The sequence below is a fragment of the Podarcis erhardii genome (genome assembly GCF_964252035.2).
Source record: "Podarcis erhardii genome assembly, chromosome: 14".
In the NCBI taxonomy this organism is placed as follows: Eukaryota; Metazoa; Chordata; class Lepidosauria; order Squamata; family Lacertidae; genus Podarcis; species Podarcis erhardii.
Window position 1 is genome coordinate 26,311,984 of NC_138503.1, and position 21,100 is coordinate 26,333,083.

A 21,100-nucleotide genomic window follows, 5' to 3' on the forward strand; every position below is an offset into this window, starting at 1 on the left:
GAAGGTTGTCAATGGCTACTAGTCATGATGGTTGTTGCTCTGCCCCCACAGTCAGTTTTTCTGAATACTGGTTTCTGGAGAATGCAGGAGTGTGGCGCGTGTTATTGTGCTTGAATTATGTTTGTGAGCTTCCCACAGGCATCTGGTTGGCCAATGTGAGAATAGGATGCTGGACTAAATAGCCTGTTGGTTTGACCCAGCAGGCTCTTATGATGTTCTTAAGTGACCCTGAAATACTGCAGAAGTGGGAAACTGCTATGAATCTTGTTGAAACCCCTTTCAGGTTTTGCATCACATTTAAAGTTATCCTTGAAAGGTTGAATCATCATAGCAGCAAAGCTGAGATTCTCAACATTCTAAGGAAGCATCTCCGGGTCTGAAAAGCAGCCTGGGCTATCCAGCCATTGCCATCTCCAGTTTAGACAAAGTCCTTCTACACAATGTCCATTGTTTCCCAGGAACTGACAGCATCACAATGGTTTCTTTTGGATTGGCGCAAAAGGAGAACAGGGACAAATTATTGGCAGCCGTACAGCGGGAGGTAGGAAAGGTAAAATGGCAAATCTCTCTGAACAGCTGTTTGCTCATTAAGAAAAACATCACGGACAAAGCGCTAATCACAAAAGACGACAAGGGCTTAATGTCGTGCGAAGCTTGGTCTCCTCGCAGAGGCAAAATAAGCAAACAAACAAACAAACAAGGCCCCAAAGAAGTGATATTTTCAAATCCCAGAGAAACTGCTGAGCATACATAATGATGTATTATTTATATTGCAAAATCAATGTATGAGATGCTCTGCAAATTAGCACAAATAAAAGGGAGGGGAAATGTCTGTGCCCCAAGAAAGTTGCAAAACTGAAGTTCATCTGTGCAATGGAAAGGCCGGAATCTCAAAACATTAAGTCAGACAGTTACATTATTTCATTCATCTACTGAACCTGGACTGAAGCACTGAGCTAACAATGGAAATCAGCGAACATAAGAAGGTGCTACTGGATCAGGCCAGGGGCCCATCTAGTTCAGCATCTTTTTCTCACAGTGGCCAGGGAAAACTTGTACACAGGTGGACCTTTTTCGTTGAGAAGGATGGTGCCCAAAGGAATGTGTGGTAGGAGCTGTTAAGGTCAAGGGGTGTGTGGAGAAACTTTGGGGGGGGGGGAAAGGTTCCATCAACCTTCGCGTGATAATAAACCTCAAGGCCACTCCTTTAGTTTAGAGACAGAAGAGCTTAGCATTAACTGAGCAAGAAATGAGGGATGAGGGAACTTCCCCTCTAAGGCCAACACTACATGGCTTTGTGATAAACACACTTTTTAAAAAGTGTGCTTAAACTGGTCACTTTTGTTTTGAAGAAAGAAAACAGTCGTCTTCCCACCATTCTGGAGTGTGCTCTTGATCTGATCAGGGTCCCTCCCTGGTTTCCTGCCACCCCCCACAACTGCTATTTGTTCCAGCTGTTTATCATTAAGAAGAAGCAGTTCAAAATATGGTGATATTCCATGGCCACTATGGCTTTTTATCAGGCAGACTGCCAAGCATTTCTTCTGAAAGGGCCGGCCCTACCATTAGGCAACATGAGGTGAGGGATTGTGTGAGGCAAGCAGCAGCAGCATGTACTGCTTCCTCTAAGCTAGTCTGCGGCCCTCAGGTATGGCGGAAGGCCAGGATGAAGACATGTGTCTTCTACATCTGCTGAAAACTGCACAATGAAGGTACCAGGTGCATCTCCTTAGAGGTGGCCACAGAGAATGCCCTCTCCTAGGGCACTATCCCACAGAGCTTTTGCGGGTGGTGGAACTGCTAAGAGGGCTGCAATCCTATGCACAGTTGCCAGACTGCAAGGCCTACTGAACTCAGTGGGGCTTACTTCTAAGTAGACAGACATAGGATTGCCCTGTTAGCTTCTATACCAGAAAACATATGACTCAAACCAGCTGCAGCCACTCCAAGCAGGGATTAATTCTAAATGCAAAAATCATTAACATTTTCACCTCAATTTGGGGAGCCTGGCTCACGGAATGAGATGCACGTGGGCACTTCTATCCAATTGACGCACCCGCAACCTCCCCACCTCTGACGATGATTGCAACAGGCTCTCTTCCTTGCCAGTCATTAATGAGTATATATTCTATTAGGCTGGGGATCAAGAGTTAGCGGATCTTTTCTCTTGCAGTATGGTGTTTCAGATTCCTATCCCATTTACCAAAATTAATCAACATCTGGGCTCCATATGGTGACCGTTCTCTCCCTCCCTTCTCTCCCACCCTTTTCCTTCTGGGCAGTTTGGCAACTTAATCAGTACGGAACATTCCAGCGGAAAGGGTACCACTGGAGGCAGCATGAAACGAGAAAGAATAGTGAATTAAATTCAAAATGTATAACCCACCCACCCCATGGGAAGTGGGGGAAAGGTGTTATGGCTATATTAAGGAATCTCGCCATAAATAGACTGATATTTAATGCCTCTTTTTCCCACAGCTGAGGATTCCATATGGACCACGTGAAGATTCATCGGCAGTTAATTGTTTGCTGTGGGATTTCAGCTTAAAGGGCTGATTTGAAAGGGCTGTTCTCTGTTCCTGAGCTCAATGGAAATGCTTGCTTCCTTCTCCCCACGTTAACATCCCCCCCCCCCATGCAAGCTGCTCTTCGCCACAATGTTGGGGGGGGGGGAGAAGATGAGGACAGGTATCTGTTTTGTATCTGACTCTCCTCCCCTGGCTGTTATGGAGATTTCCATAATGTAATTTCCATGAGAAAGATATCATAAGACAAAAAGGTTACTCTCCCACCAAAAGCTGGATTCTGGATCTAATTCTCGCTCCCACTCCACTGGCTGATTTTAGCCAAAGAACGAAACTTTGATCAATCCCAGAATGAACCACTGCCCTCTCTCTCTCTCATTGATTTTTTTTTTTTCTGTGGTTTTATCCATGTATTTTCTCATTGAAATAATCGAAATTGTCATACTAGCAGGGTGGGGGCAGACACAATATGGATACCTGACTCTTTCCACCCTTCATGGTGAATGGCAGCTTGCGTGGACTGCATCAGGCTTCAGGTGGGACAGCTGCACATTTGAGGGGTCCCCTGCAGAGGTGTAGTGGTCAAGGGTCACAGGAAGACCTGTTTGTGTTTCTACTGCAGAGTCCCAGTCTCCAACATCCTAAAAATGCCCAATCATCATGAAAGGTGAGCTTTTTAGTTGCGGAGAAGCAGTCTTCTTACCCCTTGTGCTGACTGGTGCCAAGAAGAGTAAACGAAGATGAGTTAGCTACGGAGGATGGGCTCCTAGGGTCTCAAAAGGGTTGCAAAAAAGAGAGAGAAAATGGGGTTGCCTCCCCCACCTTGGGCTCAGGCCCCACCCACTGCCCATGATGTGGCCCCCAAGAGATAACTCCCAAGGGAATGTGGCCCTCAACAGGAAAAAAAATGGTCACCCACTACTGATTTAGGGAGAAGGTTGTATTTATTTCTTCTTTTCCTGTTTCTCTTTCAAAAATGTAAAATGCACATTTTTTTGTGCCCCCCCCCCCCAGCATCATGAGTAAGGCAAGGGTATGAAGCAGAGTGCATTAAAAGAGACACAGAGGGAATTTGGTGAAATAAAACCCATTGCTCCCCATCAAGGGAGGGTGTTGTAGGAAATGTACAATTTGCAGGGGCCACAGATGTTTATAAAATCCAGAGAGTAGGTGAAAGGTACCAATAGACACCTTTATCTCTGCAGGTCTGAGTGACAAAAATACAGGGGTTGCTTGATCCCAGAATCTGCTATGCCAGATAAGCCGATTTATTTCATAAACCGTGGATGTATTTAAATGCTGCGGGATGTCCTCCTCAAACATTCCAGTGCACTGATGCAGATCCTAGATATGGATGTGTGTATTTGCTAACTTAAGGGCAACGTTTACAATTAACCCACCTCAGCTCCTGACAAGCAATCCCCCGCAAGGGGAACACATGGCTTCCCATACCAAAGTGGGGAGAACAGACTGAGTTCCCTAATTGGGTTCCTGTGGAAATTAAGAGGGGTGTTTCTCAGGTACACACACAGCAGATCTAAAACTCTGAATCAGCCTTCCCTCCAGATGTTTTTGGACTGCAACGCCCATCAGCCCCAGGCAGGACAGTCATGTCTTTAGCCTCCCAAAAAGAACGATGATCTCTGGAAGGATGAGTTTCCTCTTGGAGCGCTGCTAATAGCTCTCTCCAGGTGCTGTTATTGGTGCTAATGATAAAATACTGGGCAGGGAGGACGGGTCATGATGTGAGATAAACAGCCCCAGGGATCCTGTTGCATGGATGAGAACTTGCGATCTCAGCAAACCTGAACATGCAGAGATAATGCAAATGTGGGAACATTTGGCGGGGTGGGGGGTGGGAAGAGAGAATGGGCCCATTTGTAGGAGAAGGTAGCCAGGCAAGAGAAGCAATAATTTATCCTTTGTATACTTGCTGATTTCTCCTTGCAAATGCCCACCTCCCCAGCCTTTTCCCTCAAAGCTTAGTGGGCAGAAAACAAGTTAAGCGCAGTCAGAGGGGCATTTGCAGGGGAGACTCCATGGGTGGGAGCTGGAAGGGGAAGGGGTAAGCACCCCATCCTGGCTGGCAATACAGTAGTACCTCGGGTTACAGACGACGCTTCAGGTTACAGATTCCGCTAACCCAGAAATAGTACCTTGGGTTAAGAACTTTGCTTCAGGATGAGAACAGAAATTGTGCGGCGGCAGCGGAAGGCCACATTAGCTAAAGTGGTACCTCAGGTTAAGAACAGTTTCAGGTTAAGAACGGACCTCCAGAACGAATTAAGTTCTTAACCTGAGGTACCACTGTACTCCCCTGCAAATGTCCTCTCCCTGGCAAACATTTGCACAGTGCAAAGAACTGTGCTGTTGCCTAACTGTCTCATACTGTGTGTCCAGAAGCTGACATGGGGCAGCAAACTAGCTGCTGTCGCCTGCCACTTGGAATCTCTCATCTGAAGCGGCTGCCTCGCCCTGCCTGTTGATAGGGTTGGTCACTCAAGAGGCCACTCAAGAAAATGTTTGGTAGTCTGGCAGATAAAAACCACAGAGCCCATGGAGATCAACAGAAACTTGAGCAAAGCAAAACAGTTTTCCCCCCAGGAGGGTTATTTTTTTCTCTCAGGGCAATAGCAGGGAATGGCCATAGTTCAGCGGTTAGAGCATCTACCCTGCATGCAGAAGGTTCCAGGTTCAATCCCAGGCATCTCCAGCTAGGCTTGGGAGACACTCCTTGTCTGTAACCCAGGAGAGCTGCTGTCACTCAGTGTGGAACTAGATGGATTCAATGATCTGGCTCAGTATAAGGCAGCTTCCTATTTCCAGTGGAATGGGTTTAGCTGGAAATATCTCCTCTGATTAAAACTCTCTTTTAATGTGCCCTGGCAGGAGGACCTGGGTGGACCCAACCATTTCAGCCATGAAAACATTCATAAAGGAAAGGGTGAGGAGGAGCGAGAGTGCAGTCAAGCGTTTGACTGAACTGCATTGTTATTCAGACTCCTTGCCATGTAAGATCAGTTTGTTATTTAAGGTCAAAGCGGTAAAACAAACTCATTGAGTTGTTCAAACAGAAAACCAGCGACTTTGTTTATGCCATGAATATTTAGTAGGAAAAGGAAGGACTGCAACTATCCAGGTACCAAGTAACAGGGCAAGAGGGGCCCTGTTTTGCATGCAGGTGTAGGTGCTTTGTGGCTGCCCTAAATTACTGAATTGCTGAATGCCCTGTTGTAAATTATTCCCAGGGCGTAGTGAACTTCAAGGGCTGGATAAGAATCACTATCCACTTTCCACTGCTATGAACATAAGAAGAGTTCTGCTTGATCAAGTCAAAGATCCATCTAGCCTATCGTCCTGCTCTCACAGTGGCCAACCTGATGCTCCAAGTGGAAGCCCAGCAATGGAGGTAAAACCTAACCATTGTGGCTGGTAGCCATCATCTTGTAAAGTAATCCAACTTGATGGTCAACACTCTCCCTGGTAAGGATGAGTTCTAACTATGTGCTGTATGTAGAAAGTACTTTCTATTGCCTGTCTCGAATCTTCCAACATTCAGCCTCATTGGATGCCCCCCAATTCTAGCATTATGAGAGAGGAAAGAAAACATTTCTGCAACTTACTATTAATACAAGTTTCTGGAGTCCTTCTAGGGGCCATGGAGATAACCTAAGAGAAGGAGCTCCATAGATGTCCAAGCACAGCTCAGCAAAGTTTAAAGATCTGCTCCTGGAAGCATTCAAAATTAACAAGGACAAACAAACGAAACCCCATTCCAATTGGATTATACTCTAAGAGCATTTGTTGTTGCTGCTTTTAATGATCTAACAGATTATTATCAGCACTTAGGCGAAGGTTCAAGCTAAGTGATGGGACACCTGCTTTGCATCCAGAAGGTCCCAGTTTCAATCCCTGGAAGTATCTCCAGCTAGGACTGGGAAGTAGAGGTGGAAGTTGGGAGAGCTGAATTTAAGACTGGAAGATTGAGGAAGCGAGAATGGCAGATTTGTCTGTACCTACAGCAGGGACGCGGGTGGCACTGTGGGTTAAACCACAGAGCCTAGGACTTGCCAATCAGAAGGTTGGCGATTCGAATCCCCGCGACGGGGTGAGCTCCCGTTGTTTGGTCCCTGTTCCTGCCAACCTAGCAGTTCAAAAGCACATCAAAGTGCAAGTAGATAAATAGGTGCTGCTCTGGCAGGATGGTAAACGGCGTTTCCATGCGCTGCTCTGGTTTGCCAGAAGCGGCTTAGTCATGCTGTCCACATGACCTGGAAGCTGTATGCCGGCTCCCTTGGCCAATAAAGCGAGATGAGTGCTGCAACCCCAGAGTCGGCCACGACTGGACCTAATGGTCAGGGGTACCTTTACCTTTACAGCAGGACAGCATCCATGCAAACCCTGTTCACATGTTATTCTTTACTCTCTCTCTCTCTCTCTCTCTCTCTCTCTCTCTCTCTCTCTCTCCCCCCTGTAGTGGTCAGAAGGCTGCTTGGAGGCTATTTGTGAGGCATGGAATTAAGATTTGCATACATTTCTTTCACAGGGCCCCTGAGGAATGCAGCTAAATAGAAAGTGAAATAAAAGGCTTTAATTCTATTGTAGAGGTTTTCAATCATTTCTCAGGTCGTTATCCCCCTCCCATTCCCAATTTGGAATCTGAACCACAAACTAAACCAGCTCCCTGCTCTTGATATGCAAAGAGCCACACGGGTCTCTAAGCAGGTGCCTTTGACAAAGCAATATAAAAATTCCTAAGTGTTAAAAGTGGATGAAAAGGAAGGAAGGAGATTGGTGAAGGCTAGATTGCCCTGTGAAATGGAGATGAAATAAACTCAGTCTGAAGTCTAAAGTTAAGGTACCGGGCCCCTGCGGTACCGAAAGGCAGCGGCAACGGAAATGCAATGCGACATGCCCACATTGCCAATTAAGGGAGCCAAATGGAAGAGGCATGTCAACAAGTTGCAAAGAGGCCCTGGCACAAAGCCGAAACCCAGGGACGTCACTGCAAGATCCCACCAGACTGCCACAAATATGAACACAGGGGAGATGCAGAGGAAGGACAAGGAGGAGGAGAAGCAAAGGGCTGAAGGCGTCCTCTCCCTCCGGTGACTTTTAAATATTCTGTGTAACTGAATGAGATCTGGGAGGTCAAGGAGCAGCAGGAGGATGCAGTCAGGGTCTGGGTCTAAAAATACAGATAGTTTGACATGAGTAGGGATGGGGGAGAAATTCAGTTCTGTTCACATTCAAAGGTGACCTTATCTATCTGTCACTTTCTGAAACAATGTGAGAACCCAAATACTGCTGCCACCTTCTGAAATGCACCCTTCCTCAAGGAAGAACTCTAACCAATGTTTACAAAAAATGCATTATTTTAGGGGAAATGTGTACAGTACATTAATCAAGACAGCATGTGTTTATTAGGAGAAATAGTCACTGAAATGCTGACAAGTTTTCATGGGGGTTAACAAATAAATTCACAAATTGCTGCAGAAATGTGGAGAGTTGGATTTAAGAATTGAAGAATGAGGAACTTGGAGGACCCAAACCGACAGTTTCATTCTTTCCCTAGGTACCAGGGGAAGTATGCAGACATTGTTAAAAGGGAGATAGTTAGTTTTTGGGGTGTTGTTTTTTAAAAAGCTCCTAACAAAACTGTGACAAAGTACTTTTGGGTTGCTTGGAAGCAATCCTCTTGGCATGTGTCAAATGTTTTCTCAAGCATAGCCATCAGCAGTGAGATTCAGATGCTTTCCCCTCTGCACCAGATTTATTCAGGCTAAGGAAGGAACCTCAAATTAAAGAACACAAGAGGAGCAAATGACCCATCTAATCCATCATCATCATCTTGTTCTCACAGTGGCCACCCAGATACCTGTCGGAAAGCTGTGGGAGCAAGTTCCATAGTATGCGCAGGGTGAAGCATTATGATAGTGATGATTACTATGGCTACAATTTATTATCCAGCCTTCATCCTAAAGTCCCAGGGCAGTTCCTGAATCATTGCAAAATGAAACTGGAGCAACAAACCCTGAACAACTCGAAATGTTACATACAGAAAGGAACAGGACAAAAGCAATACATGCAAAGATCTCTTTCCATCCTAAACTCAAGCTCAGATGAACTGAGAGTATCTTGATTACCAGACATAAGAAAAGGCTGTGGTTCGAGGACCCGATCCCCGCGTAGTGGAATGAAAACACAAGGACACGTGATATAAGGTTAATGGGCAAGAAAAGGCCACAACTTTATTGATTACAGCAAGTGAAAAGGTATTGGCTAAGGCATTGGATTACACCAGCTGACTCCACCCCCTCAGAGAGGGGTGAGTCTAAAACAGGGGGGTTTAGACGGGACGATGAAAAGTGAGGCCGGAAGGCTGGTGCCACAGCAATTTAGGCTGCTAAACACGCCCCCTCGCAGGCACCTGGTTGGGTGCCTGCCCGTGGGCGTGGGCGCCAGCCAGGTGAGTGGGAGGCAGGGGGCTAATGCCCCCTGCTTGAGGCGGAGTCCGGCTCCCGACCACAACCACTCCCCTCTCTAGCAGGAGGAGAGTCTTTATCTTCCTAGGAATATACTCGCCCTCTCCCTTCATATAGAATTCTAACACCCACTGGTCTACCATATAAATGATTTAAACATGGGAGGATCAAACCCTTCCTAATTGCAGATCATTTCCAGTGAATATTTCCCCCCTCTCCAGACCACCAGTCCTGACACCCCATCACTTCTATTTTCTAAACAGGGCCAAGTGCACACTTGACATTGTCATCTGATGGGCACTAGGCAAACAGTGTTTCAACCTCCCACACCCTTGAAGCATTTTAGCTCTCATCCTGCTCTTTTAAACTTTTGTGCTGTTTTCTTGTGTGTGTGTTTTAATGTATATTGTGTATTTATTGTAAACGTCCATGGGATCTTTCTCAATGATCTATCCAGTTTGAATTCTCCCTGATGGGTGTGAAAACAGATTCTACAAAAGTAGCTCTCTGTTATTGGTATCGTTTAACTCTTTAAAAAAAAAAAAAAAAACCCAAAAACCCTGTATGAATGTTTGGCTTTCTGGGGAGGAAAAGGCACCTTTCTTTAGGAGAAAACGGGTTCCTTTTATCTTCTGTGTTGCCAGGAGTAAGAGATCCACAGCTGGTTAAATAGCACAGGATAGAAAATGTTCCTAGTATAATGGGGGGGGGGGAATCACACTGGATGTCCTCTTGTGCCCATAGATAATGTGCAAAATGAAAATCACACACACACGCACACACACACAAAGTCCTCTTGCGCCCATAGATAACTTGCAAAATGAAAAGCTGGCTTTTTTTTTTGCCAGCGATGCTCCACTTAATTGGACAACTGCTGTGCCGTAATACCTACCCCAATCTCACATAGCGCAAAATTTATGCTGGTGATCGCTAACAAAAACAGCCCAATAAAATAGCTGGATTTATTTTACAAATGAAAAGGGCTGTTAACAAAGCGGAGCATCTGATATGCTCACTAAATCAAGGATAAAAGGACAGGAGCTCCATTGAACGTCACCCCCTCCTGAGTTTTCTTCTTCTTCCAGAAACTTCAGACAAGAATAGTCCCCCCCCCCCGCACTAAAAGTACATCTGGAATCATATCAAAGGGAAACCGATCATTTAAATGAGTTAAATTGCCATCACAGCCCCTCAATGGATCCGACAGTCTCAACTCCAGGTTCATTTCTGACATTAAAAGGAGAAGCCTTTTTTGCAAATTTTATAAACTCCCTTTCCCCGCATTCTCTAATCAATAGCTTAAGGCCAAGGGAAGTTTTGTTCATTATGTGAAGAACACGAATACATTGTGCAATTGTAATATGGATGATAAAAATATGTTGAATATGGTCCCCTGCAAGGTTGAGATGTGAGAGGCAGTGTGGTGTAGTGATCAAAGCAGGTGTGGGTTATAGTTTTGGAAGGTTATAGTTTTGTAGCTCAGCAGTAGAGTAGCTGCTTTGCATGAAGAAGGTCCCAGTATCAATACTGGGAGTCCTCAGCCTTGGCTGGGAGAAACTCCACATCTGAGATCCTGGAGATCCACTGCCAGTCAGTGTAGACAATAGTGAGTGAGACAGACCAATGGCCTGATTCAGTAAAAGGCAACTTCATAACCTCTGGTCTATGGGCCAGATTAGACCCTTCAGGAATCTTAATTTGCTCCACAATGCTGTTTTCCCCAAGCTACATCCACCTGCTCTACATCTGATGTAAAAAATGGCATCTGGGCAGATAAATATATGGCTGCAAAACAACAAATTTGGAGCCTTAAGGTGCATTCCTGCTTGTTCCTCAGCAAGTGGACCTTGCATTCAGCTTTCAAATGCAAGACAAACACAGATCAGTTGCACTTCAGAGTTCCTGAGCGTAACTCATCCATGCTGGAAGCAAAGCTTGAAGTCATCACTAATGACCAGCTGATTGACTTCAAGCCTCATTGAGGTCAGGCACTCTGGAGCATAGCTGATCCTTGCTTAAAAACAATGGTCTCCCAGACCACCTTCTGAGACCTGTCTTTTAGGAATGGCCAGAGCCAACTGGAGCATAGTAACCCCATTGGACCATTCCTGCAAGGTGACCAGAAGGATATGATGACGGTTGATGACATAGTTCATTGACCCCCTGAGTAACTGGCATGCACAGAATGATGAAACCTAAGGAAATACATGTACATATCTTTAATCTGCAAAATGTATACAGGCCACAGAATATGTAGTTCACCATATTTATTTATATAAAAAAGCAGAATATGCACCATCCACTTAAGCTAAAGTTTCTTTCATGGATGCTTTAGTTGAGATTCCTGCATTGCAGGAGGTTGGACCAGATGACCCTCGGGGTCCCTTCCAACTCTACAATTCTATAAGCTATGTAAACTCTAGTCAAGGAGGGTGACTTTGGGAGAAGAAAATATGCAATAGGGCATTCAGGGTTAAGGACCAGGAGGCAGCAAGCACCAGGCAGTGGTGAGTGCTGAGTGCCAGACACCTGGCAGGGGTGAAGGGCAGGAGGCGGTAGCATGGGCGCTGCCTCAATCTGAGTGGAGGAGGCATGGTGGTGTGGGGAGTGGTGGCAGTGCTGCTGCTGGTGAGGTGGCAGGAGGTGCAGCCTCCCAACTAACCTCTTGCTCGTCTTGCCACTTTGGGTGGCAGCTTCTCCTCCTCCTCCTCCTCTCAGGGTGCAGCTTGCTGCTGACTGCTTCATGGATGGGGCCCGGCTGTGCACCAAAGGAAAAAGACTCCCGCTTTGCCCCACCCACTTTTGCTTCTGGCCACTCCCACCTCTGGCGTACTGTGTCCCAAAGACTTTCTTCCCCCTGTCCACCAGAGAACATTCAGACTAGGTTCAAGAGCTAGAAGTTCACTCCTCTCTTGAAAACCTTGCTCCTTTCAAATCCCCTCTGGATCATAGATAATCTTATTATTGGACGTCTGTGACATATGGCTTTGCTGTCTGAACACGGCAGGGGGATGGGAATGGAATTATTCTGTCCTGGAAAATACATTTTTATCCTCATATTGTACAAGAGCAATCTCCCCAAACTGTCAAAACAGGTGTGTGTGTGTGTGTGTGTGTGTGTGTGTAGAGGGGAGAGAAAGTCAGGTTGACTCCTTTCATATCAAATCCTTTCGTATTGGTGATGAAGTGCTAGTTTTGCTCGACACCACTCTGAGTTCGATAAAAGTGGACAGGTCTCCAACAAATTGAAGCTTAAAGAGATGAACTCGTTAAAGCAATAGAAGTTCTGTCACCTCGCTATGATGTATCGACACAAGGGCTGACCGAGGTGGCAATCGCTGGAAGGACATCATGTCAACCAAGAACTCAACTGCATTACAAGCTTCCCACAGCTAAAGTGATTTAACTAGGTATAGCTGGTGGCGCAGGTTGCTCTAACACAGTCTTTGCCAACTCCATGCTCTCCAGTTGTGCCCTCATGCAGGCCAGGGCTGATGGGGCTTGCAGTCCAAAATAGCTGAAGGGCACCAGGTTAGTGGAGGCTATTCCAACGGGTTAGAGCAGAGGTAGTCAACCTGGGGCTGTCCAGGTATTCTGAAATACAACTTCCATCATTGCTTCCCATTGACATGCTGGCAGGAGTGGATGGAAGTTGCAGTCCACAATACCTGGAGGGCACCATATTAGCTATCATGGTTAGAGTGACCTGCAAATACAGGTAAAACCACCAAAGCCAATCAGCACTAACTAAGGCAAGACAACACAGGAGCTAACTCCTAGAGGCCAAGGTCCCTTTGGCCCCCACAACTAAATATTTGAGCCCCCCCCCCAGTTGATGGGCACATGGGGCAGGGCTTACCTATCCCCCCATATTTTATTCATGTTGGCACCTCGTTTGACAGCCAGCTTAAAAGTATGCATGGTACATTCTGAGTCACCAAGGTTTATTTCCCCCTTGTGAGAGAGGGAGAAATAACTCTGTAATTCTGGAACTGAGAGGAGGCATCTCATTTGGAGGTCCGTATAGTTAAAGTTATGGTTTTCCCAGTAGTGATGTATGGAAGTGAGAGCTGGACCATAAAGAAGGCTGATCGCCAAAAAATTGATGCTTTTGAATTATGGTGCTGGAGGAGACTCTTGAGAGACTGCAAGAAGATCAAACCAATCCATTCTGAAGGAAATCAGACCTGAGTGCTCACTGGAAGGACAGATCCTGAAGCTGAGACTCCAATACTTTGGCCACCTCATGAGAAGAGAAGACTCCCTGGAAAAGACCCTGATGTTGGAAAAGATGAAGGACACAAGGAGAAGGGGACGACAGAGGATGAGATGGTTGGATAGTGTTCTCGAAGCTACCAGCATGAGTTTGACCAAACTGTGGGAGGCAGTGGAAGACAGGAGTGCCTGGCATGCTCTGGTCTATGGGGTCACGAAGAGTCGGACACGACTAAATGACTGAACAACAACAACAGGTAGCAGAGTGGCTTAAGAACTAGACGTGGTATGGGAAGTTTCTGGTTCAAACCTCACCTCAGCCATGAACTCTGCAGACTAATCTCCATAATTCCTGGACTTTGCTGGCTGGGGTTGATGATATTAGTAACTTTGCATTAATATCGTGTTTTTATATGTAACTGTATTTTGGTAATATTTTTTGTTGTTGCTTTAGTTTTCTGTACACCGCTTATAGATATTTGAAACATATTGAGCGGTATAGAAATTAAATCATCATCTGTCGGCCAATTGGTGCAAAAGGAGGATAGAACTTTTTTTATGTACGCCACAACAGCAGCAAGAATACTCATCGCAAAGTATTGGAAGACACAAGATTTACCCACCCGGGAAGAATGGCAGATGAAGGTGATGGAGTACATGGAACTGGCTGAGATGACTGGCAAAATCCGGGACCAAGGAGAAGAGTCGGTGGAAGAAGATTGGAAAAAATTCAAAGTTTATCTTCAAAAATATTGCAAAATTAAGGATTGTTAGAAAGATGTTGGGAAAAGAAAATTATGTGGTTTTAGTAGAAACGACATAAAGGATTAAGTAAAAATGAGTTGGTGAAAGAGAGAATGTAAAATTACAGTATATTAAGACAAATTATTAAGATAAAAATAAGGTTGGAAGGATTTGCTGAAACAACAAATTGAATTAGAATACAAAAATGGGAGGTGTGAGGAGGTCAAGGAAATAAGTGAATGTAAACAAGTGATGTACAGGTTTGACTTGTTTTTTCTTTCTTTCTTCTGTTTTATGGTTTTTGATGATGTTTTATATATATATATATATATATATATATATATATATATATATATATATGTGTGTGTGTGTGTGTGTGTGTATTGTTTCTTCCCCTTTTTTCCTGGATTGTTATTATTTTCTTTTTCCCCCCTGTAATCTTTAAAACCTTAATAAAAATTTATTTTTTTTAAAAAGAAATTAAATCATCATCACCACCATGATGTGAGGGACTGATGGGAGTTGTAGTGCAACAACAGCAATGGAAGGGCACCATATTGGCTGCTCTCATCTCTAACCAACACAACACACTGACTCTCAAAATAATTGGGAAGGTACAAAGACCCAATTAGTGATATTTATCAATGCTAAGTCCTGAGTAGGCTGAGACCATCATAGGATGAATTAGTCCCTACTATCTTTCCTTAACACCTAGCAGAACCAAGGAATCCAAAACCAGTACGTTCTGCAAAAGAAAAACACAATGAGAGGTGCCTGAGGCTCCCCTGTCCTGAAAAAGGAACAAAGAGCCATCAGTGAATGTTGACTCAGCATCTTACTAATGATCCTCTCTGAGAAAGTTGCAATTAGTTGTGGGCTGAGCAGTGAAAACACACCAGCCATGTTTCAAGGGCACATCTAATGATGCTCTGAGCTAAAAAGTGAGCGCTGGAGGTTCTTTGCAAGACTTCCCTGCAAGGCAGGTCAAGAATCCCACAGTCTCATGCTATGCTTAATTAATGAACCAGACCCTCCCTTTTGACATTTTACAGAATTACAGGAATGAAAATCAGAAGCAAACAGAAAATCCCAGCCCTAAGGTCTTGCTGGTGTTGTATTCTGAAAACCTTCAAACAATATATTTCTGTTGCTTTGCAGTGGCATAAATGAGCATGTAACTCCAGTATTCATGGGTTTGGAGGTTTTTTCCTGCTCTGATGGAAAGACATTATAATCCTGGAAAAGACAATACAGCAGGTTTCTGCAGCAGCTCTGCTCCTGACTCTTGAACTTTGGTCCAAGTCTGTTTAATAGCATCTATAGCTTGGCCATGGTGATTTGGTCTATGGTAACCTCATGGCTGAACTACTGTAACATAGGCTTTGTGGGGCCTCCCTTGGGATTAGTCTGGAAGCTGCAGCTGGTACAGAATGTTACAGCCAGTACCAGGATGCACTGGCTGCCAATCATCAACCAGGCTAACTATCATTAAGTAATTTATATAAATGCTTTAAAACAAACAAACAAACAGTGAAAAACTGAGATGCTCCTTAAAGTTACACAGCATCCAACTTGTTCTTCAGCATCTCAGTTAATGCTGATCTGCTTGGTATACTTGGAAACTCCTGCTTCCAAAATTTGAAAACTTATGTCAGCTACTATGAACTTTGGACAGACAGCACACACCTGTGATCGAGATGTCCCAAACGCATTTTCAGCTGACGCTGAAAGCTCCACACTGAAGGTGCCTGAATGCAGTTTCAGGGTTAAGAGGTTCCACAGAGTTCCACCACAACAGAGAAAGTCCTCTCAGAGGTCGCAGCCAGCTGGGCAGCCCCTGTTGGTGGAACCCCAAAGGTCCACCCCTAACCCACTGCACAGCAGCAATCTCAGTTACAGAGCTAGCAGATATGTGTAGAGACACTCTTTGAAGTATTCCTTATTTAAGGGAAAAAAGTACTTTTAATTCTTAAAAGCTCTTGAGAAATTTTGACTACTTTCAACTTCATTTCTCAGGCAAGGAGGCACTCAACTTCCCTCTTATCAGTGCAGGGAGCTGAGGCTGAGTTATAATGGCCTGGTTTGCACAACACATAAATTTAAGCCATGGTTTACTGGGACCTCATGAATGTGTGGATTCCCAGAGAGGAGTCATTCTGCACTGAGCTAAGTCGCAGTTTGGCTTAGCATGTTGTCCCAACCAGGGTTTGTGGTTACGCTTTCTCCTCCCTAACCATGAGCCAAGGTTTATGCCATGTATAACTAGACGAAAGACTTTCCCAAGGCTATATGATAGGTCTGTGGGACTGAAACCCAAGTAACATCATTAATAGAGGAAGCTGCCTCATACTTAGCCAGCTCACCAGTCAACTGAGCTCAGTTTTGTCTACACTGCCTGGCAGCAGGAAACCAGGGTTTCAGGCAGCATTTCCCCCCAACCCTATCTGGATTTGCGGGTGATTGAACCTGGGACCTTCTGCTTGCATGGTCGAGTCTCTACCCTTAGCTATGGCCCTTCCCCAAGTCTTCCAGAATGTTTATCAGGGACTGTTGTTTTTAAAATCTAAACTTGTGAATTGAATTACAGGTGACCCCATTGTCATGCAGAGGCTGCTCTCTCTCTCTCTTCCCCCCTCAATTATGGCAGTCAAAAGATGCTGCACCCTCCCTGTTTAAAAAGTACAATAGGAAAATAATTGGAATTTATTCTAGCAGGAAGGCAGATTCTGACCTCATTTCAGCATAAATCTGAACTTTACCTGGCAAGGGCAAAATTAAAGAAAAGAAGCATTTGAACTTCCTGACCTCTCATTGCTAAACTCAGCTCAGGCACACTTAGGAATGCAGAGGCATCTGGAGACCAAGGATGTTTTTCTCTTGCTCTCCAAATGCCTCTTCCGAAGGCATATTTGTGCCTATTAAGAACCCCATTTCACCCTAAATGCTTTGGTCAGGAAACTAAGGAAGGATCTGCACAGAAGGCTGTGTGTGTTTGATAAAGGTGCAAATCTGCTTGTAATCACTTTCCCCTCCTCGCAGCTGCATCTTCTTCAGCTTCTTCTATTTTAAAATAGATGCTGGTCCGTTGAACAAAAAGGCCGCATTGCCCTCCCACCCCTCTTTTCTCTTGGTGCCATTCACAGTTGCCTTGGCTTTGCTGACAGCAGAATCCAACTCTGCTCGGTCATACGTTGGGGCGATGGCCCTTTTGTAGATAAGTTACCCAGGATATGAAATGCTCAAGGCTACCCCTCTGCGCTATCCCCCTTTATAAACTCCCCCACACTCTGAGATGTGCTTTGTGACTTTGGTGTCACACTCCTGAAAGAAATGGTCAAACAAGATCCTCTTTCAGGTCAGCCTGCTGCACAGCACCTGATTATTTTATTTCTCTCTCATTATTTTATTTTTTCAACAGTTGCATGTCATGGCCACTGAAATGTTGGCAGCTTCTTGGATAACACCACAATTAGAGAAGGAAGAAAGCAAACACACTGTTTCTTTGGAAAAAACCACAGCAGACTGTGCGGTGGAGCAGTGATGCTCACCTGAGCTTGGGATAAACAAGTTACGGATACTTACCAGGAAGGAAAAGATGGAGGTGCCAGGGAGGTTGGCATGATGCAAATGCATTGTGTTGAACTGTGCCAACCTCCCCACAGCCTCGTCCCTCCCCTTCTCCTTCCCAGTAAGTAGCAGTGATGCAACTGTTGGGAGGTTAAGTGCATGTTGCTGCCCCAAGCCAACTGCTACTGGGGGGGAAACAGCTCAGTTGGGTTGGGCAGCTATTTTCAAATACTAGAAACACAGTAGATTAAGAGCAAGAACCTAATTGGGAAAGCTGAAGGGAAGTCAATAAATACTTTGAGGATTTGGGCTGAGAGGTGTGTTGATTTCAGCTGAAAGGTGCAAGCCCGTACATGCAGCAGAACGAGGTGATATAGTGGATTGTACCACTTCATCCAGCTGGTGGGATATAAAAGGATTGGGCTGGTAGGCTCTCACAAGTAGGACCTGCAACAAAATGTTGTGGCACAGAGTGCTCCTGTTCAGGATTCCAGCTGGCCACTCACCCATGCCCTTTTCCAGGATGTTGGAAAGAGATGCATGGGCATATGGATTGCAAATCCACTGCAATCAATGGGGATTATTACAACTTTAGCAGTGGGATGACTTTCAAAAATGGTAATGAAAAGCAACCATTTTTGGGAGCCAACAGTTTGAGTCTTCTGTAACATTTACATATTTTTTTCTTCTTCTTCTTTTTTTTGCAGCAATCTTGTCTTGTTCCAATCACCTTAGCCAGGGAAGCTGTCCAGCAGATTGCTGGTACCATGGTCCTGAACTCTGAGTCATCAGTCTCAGAGTCTCCAATCATTAGTACCTCAGAAGAGGGGATGAATCCCCTCCCCAGCTCTATCCTGTATAGACCTACCAGCACCATATTCTGCACCTAGCTCCCTGTCCCCTGGCCTATGGACTTGGATATTACAGAGGATCAAGAAAGCCCTGAAGAGCATCCAAAGATCAAGTCTTCACTGCCAAAAGCACACCATCTAGGAGAAGCCAATGGCTGCAAAGGACACTGGCACTTTAACTAGCAGGTCTGAATCAACCAAAAGGTGGTACAGTGGTACCTCGGGTTACATACGCTTCAGGTTACATACGCTTCAGGTTACAGACTCCGCTAACCCAGAAATAGTACCTCGGGTTAAGAACTTTGCTTCAGGATGAGAACAGAAATTGCGTGGTGGCAGCGCGGCAGCAGTGAGAGGCCCCATTAGCTAAAGTGGTGCTTCAGGTTAAGAACAGTTTCAGTTTAAGAACGGACCTCTGGAACGAATTAAGTACGTAACCAGAGGTACCACTGTAATTCAGTCTGGGTCATCCAAGTCCAGTATATAAAGCTCTGGCCGTTGCAGAAAGCCAGTGCCGAGACAACTTGCTCCCAGCCACAAGATTGTTGTCCATGGTCCTGAACTATTGCTTCTGTGCTCTGATGCAGCTTCCCGGGCTCCAACCAAGTCCTGACATTGATCCAGCACAGAGCTGGTTGGGGCAGTCTTGAGCCTGCTTCCATCGTCTTGTTTGGGTTGTTGCCTTTTAGTAGTGATGGAAGGAGCTGTGGACCAAGACTGTTGGGCTAGGAGCAGGCCTATGGAAGCTGCTGTAACAGTGGCTTTCAGGCAACAACCTAGGGTTCAAGAACTCAGCCTGGCTGCCCTATCCTTCCTAGTGTAGTTATGGAGCCCTAATCCCAACCATCTCTGGGATGGAACGCCTTGTGCTGCCCTTGAGACCCAACTTCATTTTGGGGCTCATTGCCACCACTGTTCTTGAAGACATGGTGGTGGCTGCGGGGAGATGCAGAGTTGTCAGATGAGTGCACTCGGGGCCCTTAATGTTCCCCAATTCCACCAGTTCCCTGGGTGGCACACTGTCCTGGGGAATAATCTCGAGGTTTCCCTCTGTCTCCCCCTGGTCATGGGAAATGTTGGGGGTCCCCTCTGATTCAGAGGCCGTGGCTAATTCTAGCTCTGAGAGTTAGCAGTTCTTGACAGCTCAGTAACTCTGTGTAAGATGATGTCTTGTGTTCCGACTCATCCTATGCATGACAAACACACTTCCACCACAATAAATTAGCAATTCCCAGGCTTAACAACCCCTCCTGGACTAATTGCCAGAGATTATTGTATATTATGAGAGCGCAATGATACTAATGCCTAAATATGCTCCAGTGATTATGGTGCTATCTTCAATAACCAAGCTGTTTAAATGTCAGTGCGGAGAAAGCTCTTTAGTGGGAGATGAAACGTTATTTTCAAAATGGGCCAGAAGAGCCTAATCAACCTTTTCAAGAATGTTGCCTTGAAACAAACGTGTTGTTATTTTGACTATCTGATAAACATATGCATTAAGAACCAAAGTGGGAGGTCCTTTGAGCAACACTTACATTTAACACCAGAAGGGAGATGATGATGATGATGATGATTAATAATAATTTATTATTTATACCCCGCCCATCTGGCTGGGCTTCCCCAGCCACTCTGGGCAGCTTCCAACCAAATATTGAAATACAGTAATGCATCAAACATTAAAAGCTTCCCTAAAAAGGGCTGCCTTCAGATGTCTTCTAAAAGTTTGGTAGTTGTTGTTCTCTTTGACATCTGGTTCCACCATACAGTACCTCCCCTCCTAGCAGGTGATCACCCCATCTCAATTCCCGCATGCCATCTAGATACCAGAAGTGATCCTGGCAACACAGACATATAAGTGGTGGAGCATGGGCAGATTAGGTAGCAGGGTATGTGTGTCTCAGCTTCTAACATCCATGCCCCTCCACTTTTCATATAACAAGTTGTTATTTTTGATGTTATTTGATTCTCATATCCCACCTCCCAAATAGAGCCCAAGGCAGTTAATCCGGAAAGAAATAGCATAAAAGCAATAATACAGAAAAACAATAAAATGCAACAGCAGATAGACGGCTCTCCCATCCAGACATGTCCCAAAGACCTGAACAAAAGGTCTTAAGCAGCCACCTAAAGTAACATACATGGGGGACAACTGGATCTCCATCAAGAAGGCGTTCTGCAGCTGGGGGGCCACCACTGAGAATGTCCTGCAGCATGTCACCGCCCTGTGGGCCATGCCCCCATTTAAAATATGAACAGTAAAGAAATGGGACAGACCCAATAAAAGTAAACATTGTTCCCTCTCCTTGGTAGTCAGACTCTTCTGACAGCTCTCCTTTCTGGAGATGCGGAGAGTTAGAAGCTTCTCTTACACCTGGTGTATTGGAGCTGAAAGGTAATTTGTGGTTCTGGGAAAGATCTTAAGCAGCAGACAATCATTCTCATTTGTTCAGTTGGTGCTTGGTTATGTTCCGGCCCAGTGATGCACGTGGCTTGGATTTGATGTGCAGTCTAAGTTGCTAAGCAACCGGTATTATGGGATTGCCACCTGATGCTGCTGAGAAGTGGGTAGCGGAACCCCCTAGAACTGGTATCTCAAGAGGGAGCGACATATATATATGGAGGGGTACCCTTGCACATATTCAATGGCATATAGGGTGGCTTGAATGCTTTCACTAAAACAACATTGCCTTCCCCCACAAAGGAACACTATGTG

General features: G+C 45.2%; 1 protein-coding gene across 7 annotated transcripts in view; it reads right to left on the minus strand.

Moving 5' to 3' along the window:
• MEGF11 (multiple EGF like domains 11) overlaps positions 1-21,100 on the minus strand; it is a 345,349-nt gene that overhangs the window by 78,734 nt on the left and 245,515 nt on the right. The gene's annotated exons all lie outside the window — the stretch shown is intronic.